Source organism: Phocoena phocoena, chromosome 8 (genome assembly GCF_963924675.1).
Source record: "Phocoena phocoena chromosome 8, mPhoPho1.1, whole genome shotgun sequence".
NCBI classification, from domain to species: domain Eukaryota; kingdom Metazoa; phylum Chordata; class Mammalia; order Artiodactyla; family Phocoenidae; genus Phocoena; species Phocoena phocoena.
The window spans coordinates 85,839,616-85,856,902 of record NC_089226.1 but is presented as its reverse complement, the minus strand read 5'-3'; the positions used below and the strand labels follow the sequence as shown (position 1 = coordinate 85,856,902).

Sequence of the window (17,287 nt, the reverse complement as noted above, 5' to 3'; positions counted from 1 at the left end):
AAAGCTAGGATGCGTCAAGCCGATCTAGAGTAGGAACAAAGCTCATGGGTGACATGTTTAACCTGCCCAAGAAAGGTCATGCTTTCATGAAACACCTGAAAATCCACTCTGCAGTACCGAGGGTTCTTCCATACATTTCTGATTGGAATTGCTCTAGCTCGGTTGATTCTGCAATTGCCTGCTAGTGGCGGAGAATCAAACAGCCCTTTACGCCTCTCCTGCCCTAAGCACCTCCTTCATGGGAATTCTGGAGTTAATGCTGTTCGGGCCCAAGTGTTCTGCCCAGATCTTTCTATCCCTTGTGTCTTTCTGGGCTTCCTCCAAGGAGGTCATTAGTGTGTAGAGAGTGGGAACTGTATCACAAACTGCTCACCTATCGCTGGGCCCACTGCTTCCGTAGGTACGCAGAGGTCCTTAGTGTACCTGTCATACAGTCAAGTAGGCAAGCCCAGCGCACCTCTATTCTTGGAAACTTCTTGTGTATGGTTTTTATTGTTATAGTTTTGTCACATTCGAGTACACACTGTATTTAAAAACTATATATATATATGTATCTGTATCTATACAGAATATCTATATTCTGAAGCTCACAGATTATCTTTGAAGTTGGGTTTTAGCAGCACCAGTAGAAATAGGAACTTAGCCTTGCTATTTTCACCCCTTGACCTGGTGTGTTTGTAGTTGGTGAAATATTTGTGGCAAACACACGTTTGCCCTTGGTCACTGACTTAAGCCTATGGGTTTTAGGGGAGCAAACGAGCAGACTGTAGGAGTTAATCCAAAGAGTCTCTTTGCTTCCCAAAAAGGATAAAAGGGAGCACTTCGCAGCTTTTCAAATACCCAAGTGACAGGTTGCTCCTGTGATGGGCAGAGTCTGGGGCTGACCACAGAACACAGCCTCGTGTTCGATGCCCTTGGCTGAGAGCTGACTTCACGCCCTGCCCCAGGGAACATCCTTCGGAGGCTGGAACCAGTCGTTTTCATCCTGCTGGGTCGGTAAAGCAGAGTGACATCAACGTTTGTAGCCCTGTTCTAACAAATATGGCTGCTTGGTCCCAAAGTTGGTTCTGGTCACTTCAAGTGTAGGACAAAGTAAGATTTTTTTTTCTTCCCTTTAAACTTGAATTCCACATGTTTAATTAGCAGCTGGATGTTGGTTAGAAATTACTGCGTAAGCTGGTCTGGGACAAATTATCGTATGCCACTGCAGGTCCCTTCTCTGTAAAGAGACTGACCCGCATGGGTGTCTGGGATTCTGTCTGTGTGTCAGAAGCACTGAGATCCTGCCATGAAAGATGGCCTGAACCATGAAGGATAGCTGCTCTTGTCGTTTCTAATTTGAAAAGGGAAATTGAAGTTGAGGACACCTGTGCCCTTAAGAACTGAATTCATGGTGAAGAAAAGCCTCAGGGCCACGGCCAGCTAGGGAGCCCTCGCCTCTGCTGCATCTGCAGAGGCTGTGGGAGAGCTGTCTGTAGGGAAAGGGAGGAGGACAGAGCAGAGGGGGCTGGATGGGGGAGAAAGGGGTGAATGGGAACCCAGAACTCGTCTCTGGAATCAACCTAATTGTTTCCATTCCTCCTCGTGAATAAATTGGAGCTGTATTCCCCAAAGCGTTTTGGAGTTTATTTCAGAATTTCCTCCCGGAGATGGGTTTTTGAACCTCAGTGAGCCAAATCCCAGACCTCTTGGAGCCTGGGGTCAGGAAGGCCCTGGACACAGGTGATTTTAGATACTCACTTCTCTCCATCACCAGACACCAGTCAGCCTGAGCTGGGTGTGTTTATTCAGCGAAATCCAGGAACCTCAGGCCACTGGTTTTAATCAAGACACTCGCTCTGTGGTAACTGGGGCTCCTCAACCAAGGATCTGGTCCCAGTTAGGTTTCTAAATGCCAGGCAAGCTTGTTTCTACAGATAGAGTGTCTGCCACTCACGTGGCCTCCTGCAAACGCAGACTGTCCAAGTGCAGGCCTCCTTTTAATGTGGAATTTTGAAGCCTGCTGGCAGGGAATTTTCCAGTCTTTGCTTTTTGAAAGGAGGGTAAGATAATACGTGGCGGCCTTTCTGGAGAAGTAGTTTGGAGAGATGGGCTGGAACTTGGCAGAATGAACTTTGGGACCATGACAGGGCTGCTTAGGCCTTGTAAACTCGGTGTCGCCCTCAGCTTCTCAGCGCCAGCCCCGAGAGGCAGGGCCAGCCACAGGGGCATACAGCCTTTGGGGTCTTATGCGGCCTGCATTCCGAGGGGCCCCATGCTTAGCTCAGTGACCTGTCGTTGCTGTCTGAATTCATAATAATTTTTGAATGAGGTTCACACATTGAGGGTGAATATCTGGGCTGAAGGCTGGGCTCTGCCACTCACCAGCCGGGAGTCTTGGGGCGAAGGAGACACTGACCTCTTGGCCTCAGTGCCCTCCTTTCAAATGAGAAACACCTGGCATCTCTCCCCTAGAGCTGCTGGGCAGAGAAGAAAAGATTATGCCCTGCAGCACTTAGCAGGGTGTGTGGCACTTAGTAGGCCCTTGAAAACACATATCTGGCTTACCTTTCTAGTCATTCCATTCTTCATGCAACAAATACTATTGAATATACATGCTGTGGCCTAAATGGTGAGCCTCTCAGCCCCAATTCATATGTCGAAGCCCTAACCCTCTATGCGACTGTATCTGGAGATACGGTCTTGAGGAGGTCATTAAGGTTAAAATGAGGTCCTGAAATTAGGGCCCTCATCCAATAGGATTGGTGGCCTTATAAGAGGGAGAGAGAGAGAATATGAGAGACAGAGAGAGAGAGAGATAATGAGAGACAGATACAGAGAGAGAATGAGACAGAGGATGAGAGATCTGCCATGGAAGGACACAGCAAGAAGGCAGTTATCTGCAAGCCAGGAAGAGAGCCCTCGTCAGAAACCAAACCCTGCTTGACCTTGATATTGGACTTTCCAGCCTCCAGAACCGAGAGGAAACAAGTTTCTGTTGTTTAAGTCACTTGGTGTGTGGTATTCTGTTATAGCAACCCCAGCTGACTAATACAACACACTGTGTGCCAGGTACTGGATCAGAATTGGGAGTATAGATGCTTCCTTAAAGAAAGCATACATGGTCCCTGCCTTCACTGAGGTTGAAGTATAAGCTCAGACCCACACCTCCTTCCCTGAACAGATTGCATAAGTCTCTGTTCTGTCTCAATTTATCCAAGAAGAACAGCTTTGAAGTCTGGTGGGACCAGCTGGTCCATGGGACCTCAGGGCATGTGGAACAGCTGTTAATCCAGCCTTCACTGGCCCTCTAGGGTGCCCTTGCTGAGTTTGGGATGCTAGATATCAAAGAATTAAACAAAGCCACATGCATGGGAATATCCCAGGCAGTATTTTCCGTCATCACTCTGTCACTGCATCAGCCCCTCCCCTTTGCTGTTGTAAATTTGGGGTCCTCTCTCTGTTTCCAAGTGTGTTTAGTCATTCCCCGCACTGCAGGCCATGCCCCTTACCCCATCACTGTGTGGCAACTGGTCATGCCCTCGTGATCCACCCCCAGCTTGGAGGAGAACTTCCGTAGGTGGTGCTGGGGGAAGCCCCTCTCCAAAGGCGGCAGGGGTCGAGGTTTTTACATCGTGAATCTATGAATTCTTGCTGCTTGTCCCAGGGGTAGTAATAGTAGTAATGATAGCTAGCAGTACTTGATGAATGTTAAAAAAACACAGGCACTGTTCTGAGAGCTTTAACACGTATTAACTCATTTTGCCATAGCGTTGCGAAGTCCTACTGTTAACCCTCTTTCACAGAGGAAGAAACTGAGGCAGGTGAGTCCTCACACTGGCATCACTCCCACTTATATGGGATGGCTGATATCATCGTGTGTGTGCATGTGCGTGCGCGTGTGGTACCAGCTCCTCCTATCTCTCTGGGTGTTTGAGAGGACTTGCCCACACATCCACAAGTCAGATGCTCCTGGTTACATTGACAAGCTTGTTTAAGGCGGATGGAAGGGCCTTGACTTAACCAGGAAGCGCTGGCCCCATTGGGGCAGGAAATGAGTCTGACAGTGACGCAGGCTGCCGCTCAGGTGCTGGCTTGCCTTCTGAGCCAGGTGGCTTGCAAGGAGCTACCAGACACTTGAAAGAATGTGGTCAGACCACATCCTACCCAGGAGACAGCTGGAGTGCACAGGAGCCATTCAGTAGGATAGTCTGTCTTTGAGCCAGACCTCCGCCAGAGCGCCTGTGAAGAGCAAGTGTCTGGTCATCTTCTCACTCCCCTTCCCTGCCGGCCGCTTGCTGTCCAGATGCTGACCTCACTCCACAGAAGGCTTCAGAACCTCCTGAGCAAGAAATTGCCCATGGGCTCCTGTATACATTGCCCCAGTGACAAGGAGCTAATATTAATGCTTTCAGTCCCTGGTCCCTTTCCAAATCAGGGATATAGATTTAATTTTAATGTGTGTATCTCACTAAGAAACATTTGTTTTTTTAAGAACATGGGCTTTGGGAGTCCCTGGTGGCGCGGTGGTTAAGAATCCGCCTGCCAATGCTGGGGACACGGGTTTGAGCCCTGGTCCGGGAAGGTCCCACATGCCGCAGAGTAACTAAGCCCGTGTGCCACAACTACTGAGCCTGCGCTCTAGAGCCCACGAGCCACAACTACTGAGCCCGCGTGCCACATCTACTGAAGCCCATGCGCCTAGAGACCGTGCTCCACAACAAGAGAAGCCACCGCAATGAGAAGTCTGTGCGCCACGATGAAGAGTAGCCCCCACTCGCTGCAACTAGGGAAAGCCCACGCACCGCAACAAAGACCCAACGCAGCCAAAAATAAATAAATAAATAAATTTATAAAATAAAGAACATGGGCTTTATTTTTTTTTTTAATTTTTTAAATTTAGTTTTTGGCTGCGTTGGGTCTTCGTTGCAACGTGTGGGCTTCTCATTGCGGTGGCTTCTCTTGTTGCAAAGCAGGGGCTCTAGGAGCGTAGGCTTCAGTGGTTGCAGCACGAAGGCTTCAATAGTTGCAGTGCGCAGGCTCTAGGGTACACGGGCTTAGTTGCTCCACGGCGTGTGGTATCTACCTGGACTAGGGATCGAACCTGTGTCCCCTGCACTGGCAGGCAGATTCTTAACCACTGCACCACCAGGAAAGTCCCAAGAACATGGGTTTTAGAATCACTTAGGCTTGTGTTTGAAGCCGAACTCTGCCCCTTACTTGCTCTGTAATCTAACACAACTTCTCTCTCTGAGGCTGTTTCCTCCCATAAACTGGAACTAATAGAAGCTATGAGACAGGACTGCTGAGGGGACTGAGTGTTATAATGCATGAAACACACCTCCATAGTTCATGGCGATCGGTAAGTGCTCAGTGAACATTAGTTGCTGCTGCTGCAAAGCACGGTCTGAGATGAAGGGGAATATTCTTGAGGCTTATTTTTCTAGATCAGTTGAGAGAGAAAATTTAAAAAAATGAGAACTCCGAGGACTACATACCATCTGGGAACAGGGAACGTCTTAGAGTGGTCTTTTTTTTTTTTTTTTTTTTTTCCTTGTGGTACATGGGCCTCTCACTGCTATGGCCTCTCCCGTTGCGGAGCACAGGCTCCGGACGCACAGGCTCAGCGGCCATGGCTCACGGGCCCAGCCGCTCTGCGGCATGTGGGATCTTCCCGGACCGGGGTACAAACCCATGTCCCCTACATTGGCAGGCGGACTCTCAACCACTGCGCCACCAGGGAAGCCTATAGTGGTCTTTTTGATTTAGAAATAATAAAGTACTGAACACTCTACTGGGAACAAAAGCCAGAGACTAGGTTCTGATGCAGCAGATGTTTGCCCAGCCCTGTACAGTGTCTGTAGCTCACAGCCTGTCTTCCTCAAGGCAAACCGCTAAGGGTAGTTACCACCCCCAGTTAGAGTTGAGAACGCTTTGCCCCATTTCGCAGTTTTGACCCAGAAGCTTCTGACCCCAGGGCTAGTGTTTCTCACCTCAGAGACCCTCTGGTAATGGGTGGACAGTATGGGTTCTCCTGGGATTCCAGTGTTGAACCAAATGGGTGCGTTTGGGGCCCATCTGGATGTGTTCAGTCCATTTGAAGATGCCTTTGCAGGCAGAACCACCTCTAGAGTCACTTTCTCTGAATGAACTGACAGAAATCCTGCCTCAGCAGAAGGTAGGAGTTGATTCCTCCCTTCTTTACGCTTCCTCTCAAATGGGAAATGGCATAATTACCCTGAGGCAGAATGCTAGTAACTAGGGTTATGTTTAAATAATTGCCTCTCATTGAAAATGGACACCTTATTTAAAAAAACTTTTTTTTTTTTAATTTTAAAAATAGCCCTGGAGAGCAACCTCAGCTACTGTCCCTGAGAGAAATGTTCTCTTGCTTTCTCAATTAAACTATCAGTAGCAGCTCCAGAATTTCTACTTAGGTGATGTTCTCAGCCTTAATTTGGTTTTAGGGCGTGATTGCGGGATTGGTGTGAAGTTTGGGTGCATGGGGGTCTAAGGTTTTCTTTTACGGTAAATCAGTTTGGGTTGGTTTGGAGCTAAGGGGAACCATGAGGACTGAGGCCTTGTCCAGACCACTCTCGGACTTGCATGATTAAACATCACCTTTGGTAATTTTAGACCTCCTGGCGGCAGATAAATTTAGAAGCTCTTGCAGTGTGCCTGTCTGGGTCTGTAGCCTGGAAGTGCTGTGTTCCTGTCTAGCCTCACCTCACCGGTGGCAGCTCTCAGAGGCCCGAGGCAGCCCTTCCGGGGCCTGACAAACCAGGGTGTGCGTGAGGCCTGCCAGGATCCCCTGGAATGAGGTCCAGTGCAAGCTGGACAGGCAGAGACATAGGAAGCAGTACTTCTCACAAGACAGAGGGGTGAGATTGGGGTTGAGGACCAGCTTTGGGACATGCCCAGAATGGGGTATCTGTGAGATATCCAAATCTAGTTGTAAATAACAAGTTGGATCTGAAGATAAAGCCTTGAAGATTGTCGGCATTTAGATGAGCCACATTTAAAGGTACTACTTCTGGAGTGCGTCGTGGCTCTCAGCCCTCTCTATGCCTTATCTCATTTCACTGGCAAGCATGGGACACACGCTGTGCTTATCCCTCTTTTAGGAAGGAGAGTTGAGGCCCAGTGCAGTGGAGGGAGGTGCCTCTCAAACCACATGGTTAATTAGTCTCCGGGTCAGGCTCACAGTCTTCCACGGTCAGGGGCAGTTCAGATTTTGTGAGATCTAAAGTTTATCCAGTTAAGAAAAAAAATCCAAACTTACAAAAGCAAAGGGAGGCATAAAAGGAGATATTTATTTAGAATGAGAAAAAGAGTCCAACACATTTTCAAAAGCTGATGCATGTCACAAAATCCAGAAAAATCATTTTATTAACTGTCTGGCGTACCTTGACAATACTTTTCCCCGCATTTTTTAGCTTTGCTCACCTTTTCCGATGACAATGATTCTATACTGTTTTCTATGGAAATAATTCAGTCTTTTCATTAGAAGAGATAATCAAAAGTTTTTGTTTTTCTTTTATCACTGAGAGTTGAGAAAACTTTATTTTGACCTTGTAACTCATTATTGGTGATGTCCAGTATTTCATAGGGTTGTTGTCAGATTTGGGGACATGGCAATCACATTTCTGTCGTTTAAAGAGCAGTAAGATTTGGAAGGGTTTTTTATGGGCTAGCTTGGTTCCCTGCCTTCTAAGCTAAATTTCTTCCATTCCCCATGCACCTCTGGTGCAAGCACCGTAGCACACATTCATGTCTTGATATGACCTGTACCCTCGTGTCAGGACACATTTGACAGTAGGAGCACTTCTGGGTGTCGTGGGTGCACTGGGATGGTTAGTGATATAGTAACTGTACTCAGAAATGACTGCTTACAGTCAGCTGGGGTTAGTGGTTGGTATCTCCAACTCAGCTTCCCTTCAACCGACTCCCAGAAATGCCCTCTGGATGCCTGGGCACATGTAAAGGAGTGTCCGTTGGAGTGGGGAGAGACAGCGGTCCTAACTGATGTGGTTAATCTTATGTTGGTCAAATTTTATGAAAACTCATGTTCACCTGAACGCATGGTTGGACCCCCCCCCCCCCACCAAGGTTCTGGAAGGGACCTCTACTAGTGGGGGCTGCCAGAAGGTGAAGTTTCCTTAGCTTTGTGATAACTCTGCCTCAGCTTGAAATCTCCACCCATCAGACCATAGGGGCGCAAGTTATCCAGGATAGCTGCACATTCGTGTCCTGTAAGTGCCCACACTTTGTCATTACAGTAAAACTTCTTAACTGTTTAGGGCTGGAGTATTTTTTTAAGGCTCATTTTATTTTATTTTATTTTTAAATTTTTTGCCTGCGCTGCATGTGGGATCCTAGTTCCCTGACTAAGGATCGAACCCACACCCCCTGCATTGGAAGCGTAGTCTTAACCACTGGACCACCAGGGAAGTCCCAGTGCTGGAGTATTTTTAAAGCATGTCACGTAGTTTTGTTTTCTTAAACAGTGAGCAGAGCAGATGTGAATGTGTTCTTGATGACTCAAGGTTGTCGTATGAGTATTTGTACAGCACTGTGCTTGCTGTAAGGGAGTGATTCGCCAGGAACCCCAAGATGTGACCGGGAGTTGATCCCAATACTGAATAGCCCCACACTTAGTCTTGTTTTACATTTTTACACCTGCTTTCTCTTTTTGTACATTTTTCAGCCCTTCTAAAGCTGTTAGCTATCATTTCTTGCTGCTTTGAACAAGCTGTGGTCTGAGAAACAAAATCAGCCAGCTTCCTTTCAATTAATAGACTCTTCTGAGAATCTGTTATGTGTCGGGTGGTGAGGGTCTGGGAAGTGTACATTACTAATAATGGTTAGTATAACGAGCATTCGTTGAGTGCCTGCTCTACGTCAGGTGTTCTAATCTCATCACACGTGTCCACTCAGGTAGTCCTCACAATCATCTACGAGGTAGGTGCTGTCCTTATCCCCATCTTGCAGGAGAGGAGGCTGAGGCACAGAGAAGTAAAGCAGTTGCAGTCCAAGGTTACAGAGCAAGAGGTGAAGGGCTCGGATTCAGTCCCCGGTAGTCTGGCTCCAGAGCCACAGTCTTAACCACTGTGCCCCAGGGCTTCTCAGTGTGTAACCTCTTGTCTCACAACACCCTCAAAGTATATGTTTTAGACTGTATTTTAAGCATAAGGAAATCAAAACTCAGAGAAGTAAAGTAACTTGCCCAAAGACACCGATTCCAAAACACCCACCTTTTTTATTCCACCACGTCGTAACTCTTAGAGATTTGTCGACTATGGGGCCAGACTCATAACCATTGATAATGTAAAAATCAGACCCAGAGAGCATGATCTGTGTCCCCAAGGAAATTGCACTCTCCAACGTATGGGAAAGGAAAGAATTGTGGCATGAGTCTGAAGAGCTTTCCTGTGAGAGCCATGAATGGGGTTCATGGCATTTCTGTTGATGGCATAGACTCTTACATCATTTCCTGATCATAGCTGAGTGCTGGATGGTGGAGATTGCTGAAGGGCTAGGTTTTGGGTACGTGGGGTGTTGAGTTACCCAGGAGTTTCGGGATGTAGTGGTTATGCAGGTTATGCACACAAGGAGACCAGGGGAGACCTAAGGGTTAGTCATTTCTTGGTCCTGACCTCATGAGTATTTTAGAGAAGTGACCTAGTTGTTCTGGACTTCTCCTGTTGGTGACCCAGTGACAGTTACACTTTTGAAGCCCGGGCAAGCATTGGATGCTGTTGAACAATTCTGGCAGCACCAGGAGGAAGTCTGGATGATTCGGGATGTCACCGTAAGGGTTCTTGGGGTACCAGGCTCTGAGTAAGTGAATCATTCAGGGACGCCTGCAGGAAAGTCAGCCTCGAGTCGTGCTTGAAGTTTTGTTCTGCTTTTTCCTTTTTTAAGTCCCTTCTCGTCCTCTCATGCTGTTAGCTTGTTAGCTGTCCTTCCTTGCTGTGGCTGGAAATCTAAGCAAGCAAGCTTTCATTCAGCCGTCAGGCACTTTTGAGTGCTTCCTGTGTGTTGAGCTCATCCAAATTCTCATGTAGCAGAAGTTTCTAAATATTATAAAGTAATATTTGTTTATAAAAAGGAAAAGACGACAACTAAAGAAAACAGCTCACCTTCCGGTCTTTCTTTCCCCCAAGCAGAAGTACTTTTTAGCTGCATGGCAGAAGGCATGAACACAAGCAAATAATGGAATGTCTTTTTAAAAACAACCTCCCACATGTGTAATGGGATCCAGGCACTTTGAGCTTATCCCCCTGTGGGGTCTACAGTGTTGAATAATGAGAAAATTATTTTAGAATCATGCAAATATTTAATCATCGTATGAAAGTTATTTTACTCACGGCATTGTTGTACTTAGTGAGCTCTGGTACATTTTAGAGTTATTTTTCCCTCTAACAATTTAATTGAATCCAAGTTGTGTCACTTTATTTAAATGAGGTTTTACTGACTCTTAGAAGTCAATGTAATTATTTAGTTATATTCCAAGTACATATATTTACCTTATAACATTAATATATTATTAATTATAATTGTATCAGAAGTAAATATAATGTAAAAATAAATATTAGATAATATTATTGTGTCAATACGCATTTTCTTGAGAATGGCAGTCTTAGATAGAAGAATGTCTCTCATCTTAGGCGATACGTGCTGAATTACCAATAGAGGAAGCTGCAGTACCTGCACCTTTCAAATGTTTCAGCAAAAAAGAAAAAATAAATGTGGCAACATGTTAGCAACTGGTGAATCTAGGTGAAGGGTATGTGCTTTTCATTGTACTATCCTTTCCATTTCTTTGTAAGTTTGAACATTTTCAAAGTGAAAAGTTGGAAGGGGAAAAAAGTACAATTCCAGTCCTTTGGTCCTGTCCTTTAATTGTCTCTGAAGTCAGAAATCATCATGAATGAAATGTACTGAGATAGCAGGTCTTTATTATAAACCTCCTATTCCTTTACTTCACTTATTTCCAGTCAAGCCTCAAAGCCACCAGTAGAATATTCATTTATATGACGTGCAAGATTATTTTTGGCCAGGAAGGCAAAAAAAAAAATCTCAGCTGCTCTGGTCACTCAGTTTTTCAGTTTGCAGGAAAAGAGGTGCATGCGGTGTTATTGCCTTCATGGTGATGCCTTCGTGAGTATCAAATGTTTCAAACTGCAAGGTTTTATTTTTTAGAGAGAAAACAGCCATGTGTGAGAGAGAACGTGTGCACGAGCCAGCAGCTTGTCTGGTAAGGGCTTCCCCACTCACAAATCTTGGGAAAACGCCGCCAAGAATTAACGGATGGGCCCCAGAGGCCTCGCGGCTGTGTCGCTGAGTTTAGTGTGGAGGTTCAGCTTAACATTTTGATTTTCAACCTGCAGATGCAGGACCCCTCCCAGGTCACCTGCACCTATGTGGGGTCTTCATTTAGAGTGCACGTTTTCTTGAGCCCGAGATGTGTGCTCTGACGAGGCTGCTCTGCACTTACGTGTCATCGCAGACTCTGCTCCGAGGAGCCCTAACCTTACTCAGGGGTGAGCCCCTGATGTCGGTGCACACAGCAGAAACTGCACGTGGCCAACATTTCTGCCGAAAATTTCTTTAGTGGCCCGTAATGTACACCGTGAGAGGCACCCGGGAACTGAGCCAGCAGGGAGCACAGGTTCATGGTCCTGTCCACATTCACTCTGGGGCCTTCACCCTTTGAGGGGAGGGCAGCGCAAACGCCAGTTGGCAGGGTCACTGCGGCCATGTGGTTGGTTAAGAACCCTCTGCACTTGGATTGCCTGGGTTCGAATCCTGGCCCTACCATATCCTAGCTGTGTGTCCATGGACAAGTTACTTGACCTCTGTGTCTATTTTTTTAAATCTGTGAAATGGGAATCATGCCTACCTCATAGGTTATTAGGAAGATTAACTGAATTCATTTATAAGAAGTGCTCACAACAGTGTTGGCACATAATTAGTTTCATGCAACTATTTATTACTAGTGTTTTTTCTTTCACGTGTGTATATTTGTGTTGTTCGTGTATGTTAAATGCATGTAAAGTACAACTCCACTGTCAAGATAGAGTGTGCATTAGCGTTGGCAGTTTAAGGAGAAAACTTTTTTTTTTTTTAAGAAGAAAACATTTGATCTCTTCCTCCTCTAGACAGGAAGCTTCCACGCTGTGCCACCCGTGTCTTCCTTGCAGCTGATTCTGATGGCCTTAGATGTGAGGAGGCTGTTTCTGATCCTCTTGTCATGGTGTAAAGTAACACGTGCTTGACTGGTTGATAAAAATGGTAGATGGAGTTAGAAAGGAAACCTTTGTAAGCAATTAGCGGTTGATGGTTGGCTGACTGTGGTTGGGTGCCACTCCGAGGAAGTGCTCAGCACAGGAAGTGACCTCTGTACCTCTTCCTGTGGCTCTCCCTCTTGACCAGTGAAGTGAGTTGACCGCTGTCATCTTCCTAAATACCACACATCCAATAGGATTGTGGGGAGGGGGTGATGCTAACTATGTGGTCTCTCTATCTGGTTCCCACCTGAGAAAGTATCCGGAGGCCTCTGCCTTAAATCAAGGGACGGGAATGTTGGGAATGAAACCCATCAGGAATAAATCTGCCAGAGGCAGGAAATTGAATTGGAGGTGTCTTATCAGGTGCCAATCTTAACCCTCCCGGAGAAGCACCAACCCAAGATACAGATCTACAGATAAAGTTCCTTTTACGACTGGAGACTTGACAGCTCCAGACCGCTGGGTAGCTTAGAACCCCCTGGTGAATCTATAACGCCTCTGGGTAATAAACCAAACTGCCAGGAATGTCCCAGCTCTCCTTCTGATGGGGGCTTTGGGTACCAGAGTTCAAGAGGTCCTGTTTCTGAGGGCTGGAGGCTCCTTAGCATTAGCTGGTCACAGAGAGCATCTTGCTTTGCTTGCTGCCCCCAGGTTTTCACAAGGACACAAACACCGGCACAAGCTGGTGACAGAAATAGCGGGCAGACCAATAGTTGATTTCAGGCCTTGGTAACACTTCTGGCTGTTGCTTGAGCCCCTCTGGGGCCTGGGGAACCAGCAGACCTTCTCTTGCCAGAGACTTTTATGTAGGAATGCCTGCTGTCAAGTTTCCCCAGTAGAATGTCCCTTGATAGGTTTGAATCTATCTGGTCATGGGTTTCAGATAGGAAGGTAAGAGTTTAATTTTAGTAAAGAAGCCAGGGAGAGATTAAAATCCTATCTATCATCTGAGAATGGTTAAATTAATCATAGCACTTGGATATGGTAAAATTTATCCAGCCATCAAAGAATACTTTTTTTTTAAACAAAATTGCATGTGTTTATTTATATAACTTGGAATGCACAGGCGTCACACAAGAAACACTGCTTTTTTTGTATTTTGGTTATTGTGGTAAAATGTACATAACATAAAATTTACCATTCTAAACTTTTTCCGGTGTACAGTTTGGTGGCATTAGTACACTCACAATGATGTATAGCCACTACCACCTCCATTAAAGAATACATTTTTGGTGAATTCCCTGGCGGTCCAGTGGTTAAGACTCTGTGCTTTCACTGCTGGGGCCCGGGTTCAATCCCTGGTTGGGGAACTAAGATCCTGCAAGCCTCGAGGTGCTGGGAGGGAGAGAAAATGAATACATTTTTGAAGGAAATGTAATGGCATAGAAAAATGCTCCTCAGATGTCCAGGCATGGGTGGCAAGAGGGCAGAGACAGGACACTATATATATGCCATGGTCCGGTTCTAGAATAACATACTTAAATGTCATACGTGTGAAAATAGGCCAGAGTCTTACTAGTGATTATCTCAGGGTGGTGGAAACACACATGATTTTCATTTCTTCCCTATACTTTCTACTTTTTGCCAAATTTTATGCCCTGAGCATAAAAACATGTTGAAATGTTTTCCAATGTTAAGTGTTCTGTAGTGAGGAGAAACGGAAGGGTTCTGAATCCTCAGAAGTGGCTCCCTCTTTGGATTGTTAGAAGAGGGTGATGCTGAAACAGATGTGTTTAGCACATAGCAAAGCTCACAGGCCTTTCTTGCTTCTCTCCCTTTCAGCTTTGAGGCTAGGCCTTCATGCTCTGCTGGTGGTTGTGATGTACCAATTTACTCGAGCTTGTTGTTTATGCTAGGTTTTTTGGGGGGGTGGGGGGGGTTGGATTTTTTTGAAGGGTAGTTGTTGTACAATATTATATAAGTTACAGGTGTACAACGTAATGATTCACAATTTTTATATTTTATACTCCATTTATAGTTATTATAAAGTATTGGCTATATTCCCTGTGTTGTAAAATATATCCTCATAGCTTATTTTATTCTAGCTTTTTGATGAGCAGGAAAAGTACACATTCATTGACTTAGATTTAAAAAAAAAGAATTGATGTGGTCAAGGTGATCGTTAGAAGATTCAGTTCCGATCCGCAGACCCTTTATTTGTAATCCCATTATCTGAAAAACTCTGAAAACACAATTTTTGTCTTCAGTTTATTTGATGGCATGATGGGGTGTGGGGGGGTGTCCTTTGAACAGCAATAACTGTGGGAAAGGAGGAGTTAGAGGGAGGAAGCTCCCTCTAACTCTGATGTTCTTTTTGCCCACAAGTGACCCAGGTGAGCCAAGATGCTATCAGAGGCCTTCAAGTCTGTGAGTTGCTTTTCTGTAACAGCTCTGGGGGCTGCAAGGCTAACGAGCTATAGAAATACACTGCAATTGGACACAAAGACGTGAGACCACAGAAACGTAGATAAAGTTTCTTCACCCTCTCTCCTTCCCTCCTACCCCCTCATTATTGACAAAGACTGGACACAATCATCTCTACCGCTGGGATAGAATGGATTCTCCCCTCCTCCCTTCGCAACTGGGATGGCTGGATGTTTAAGTAAAGTTAACCCAACTGGAAAAGAGTTTATGATTCACGTTCATTTCATGAGAAAGGAACACACAGAAAGGCAGCGCAAAGGAAGGGAAACAGAAGGGTAGAAGCACTTACAGTCCTTAAACTGGTTGTTGCAACTTAAAACCTCTTCTCGTTGGTTACCTTTGTTGAGTACCCAGAGTTTGAGCCCATGCCCACCCCCAATCTTCTTTTGAAAGAAAGGATGAAAACGCTATGAGGAGATGTATGAGCTCTGATTATGCCCAATTACATTTGGCAAGCCCAAGACAAAAATTAATGGGACCAGACCATTCTTCTGCGTGAGATGCCGTATTGCCCAGCCGATTTTAGCTCTTGCCCTGCCGTAGATCGTCAAACAAATTAATGGCATGCTAATGGGTGCCTTTCAGCCTTCTCGTTTATATTAATGAGTTCCACTCCATCCGATAACCAGCGATTTATAGCACTGGAACTTGGAGCGTGGCTATAAAGATCGTCTTTTGTCACTCTTTCTGGGGTGGGGCAGTCAGCCTAACAAGCTAAATGGTAGGGTTTTGTAATTGAATTCTAAAATGTGAAACGCCTGATGTGAGAACATTTCATTCTGATCATGGCTTGGGAAATTGAAAGGCCTTCAGTGTGTCTCCCACCACCCAAAGCTGAATGCAGTCTGATTTGGGTTTCCGCGACTTGAGAAACAAGAGTGTGACATGATTCTTAATGTAGGGGTATTCATGCTGAGCTAGCATGGCAGTTAGATTCAGCAGGCTCTATAATAGCTCCTCTAAAAGAAAACAATATATGTTTGAGAGCCATACAGGAAGCCCCTTCCTTACCTTGGAGGTGCTTGCATCCCTCACCTTCAACCTCCGCCCCTCCCTGCCCGCCCCTCGTGACTAAGAGGCAGAGAGCGCTGACTGGGTGCCAGACACTGTACCAGCTACTCTATCCTTGTCTCATTTAATCTTCCCAGTGGTTCTATGAGGTAGGTAGTAATATTATTCCCATTTTACAGAGACAGAGCTGGAACACGGAGGAGTTAATTAGCTGACCCCAGCTCTTAGAGCTGGTCAGTGGTGGAGCCGGGATGCCAACCTTGGCCACACTCCGCTTCTCTCTTCCTCTGCGTGTAAGAGCAATGCAGAGTGGGAGCCCCAGATGAGCAGTCTCTCGGCATGAGGGCCCGAAGTAGCTGCTGTCAGTTTGAGCCTGGGAAAAATGCCGGTTGCAAATGGAACGGCCCACCTTCCTCGGGCTCAGGCAGGGTTCCTTTGCTGGCCGAAAACTCCCATCAGGAGTGGCGGGCTGGCAGGGCCCTGGTGGAGCCAAAGCCTTGTTGGGCTTTGCCGACAACCGCCTTCATTGTTTTCCGCGAGGACTACGCTGTCACGACTTCCCAAACAAACATGCAATCCTTCTCAACCAGGGAGCCCAATACCTTCAGAGGTTTTGGTTTAAACATCACAGGACCGTCTTGCTTAAATTTTTTTTTTTTTAACATCAGTTTGGGTTCATTTTCTCTGGTCCATGGCCGCCGTGTATAGCCATGTCCTAGAAACAATCCGAAGACAGCTTCTTTTTCATAAGCAATAGTCTGGAAAGTTAATTGATGTGCCATTCCTGCCTCCCAGTCCAAACCCTTGCCCAAGCCATTCTCTTTACCTGCTTTGATTTAGATTCTTCTAATTCTTCCTATTTTACAATCACCAGCCATTCCAGAGAAACATCTGCTAAAAAGATCCATCCCCTGTAGTGGGAATTAAGTACATATTTTAACTTCAGACAATTTTACTTAATGTTTTTTACATTGCATGGAGCAGAGGATTAATGCAAATGTCCCTGAGAAGCTCCTGTGAAACCTTAAGCTGTGTCTTCAATCACTCAGACCATTCAAGGACCAGAATTTGAAAGAGGGTGAAGAAGCACCAAGAATAAAATTAGAACAGGGATCTTTATTAACTTAAACACTTATGCAGGCCCAGTTGTATGTAAGAAACTCTAAACTCTTTTGCTTTGTTGTACCCAAGCCGAATGCTGTTTTTTATGGGAAGACGAGAAAGTAAAATGGCTTTTTAAAGTAATTGGTTTGAAAGAGAAAAGAAATGAGATTTTCCTCCCAAGTTTTTTATTGTTGTTGTTTTGGTTTTTTTTTTTTTTTTCCTGTAATCTTCTGTATTTTAAAGGTAGACATTAAGACGTGAGTTTTATGCCAAGGGTATGCCATGAGTGATTGAGTCTGGTCAATCATGTTGCAGTGAAATGTGGGTATATGTTTTGTGATGTATGTCGGAGTGGTTGGTAGCCAAGAGTCCTGGGTTCTGGTTCCGTTTCTTACACACCATGTGTGATCTTGGGTAAGTCACTTAGCCTCTCTGAGGCTGAGTGAGATAATAAAAATAGGATAAATTGTCTGTTT

At 45.6% G+C, this 17,287-nt stretch overlaps 1 protein-coding gene across 1 annotated transcript in view; it reads left to right on the top strand.

Moving 5' to 3' along the window:
• The window catches only part of ABTB2 (ankyrin repeat and BTB domain containing 2), a 181,786-nt gene that overhangs the window by 35,441 nt on the left and 129,058 nt on the right, over nucleotides 1-17,287 (top strand). The window lies entirely within an intron of this gene.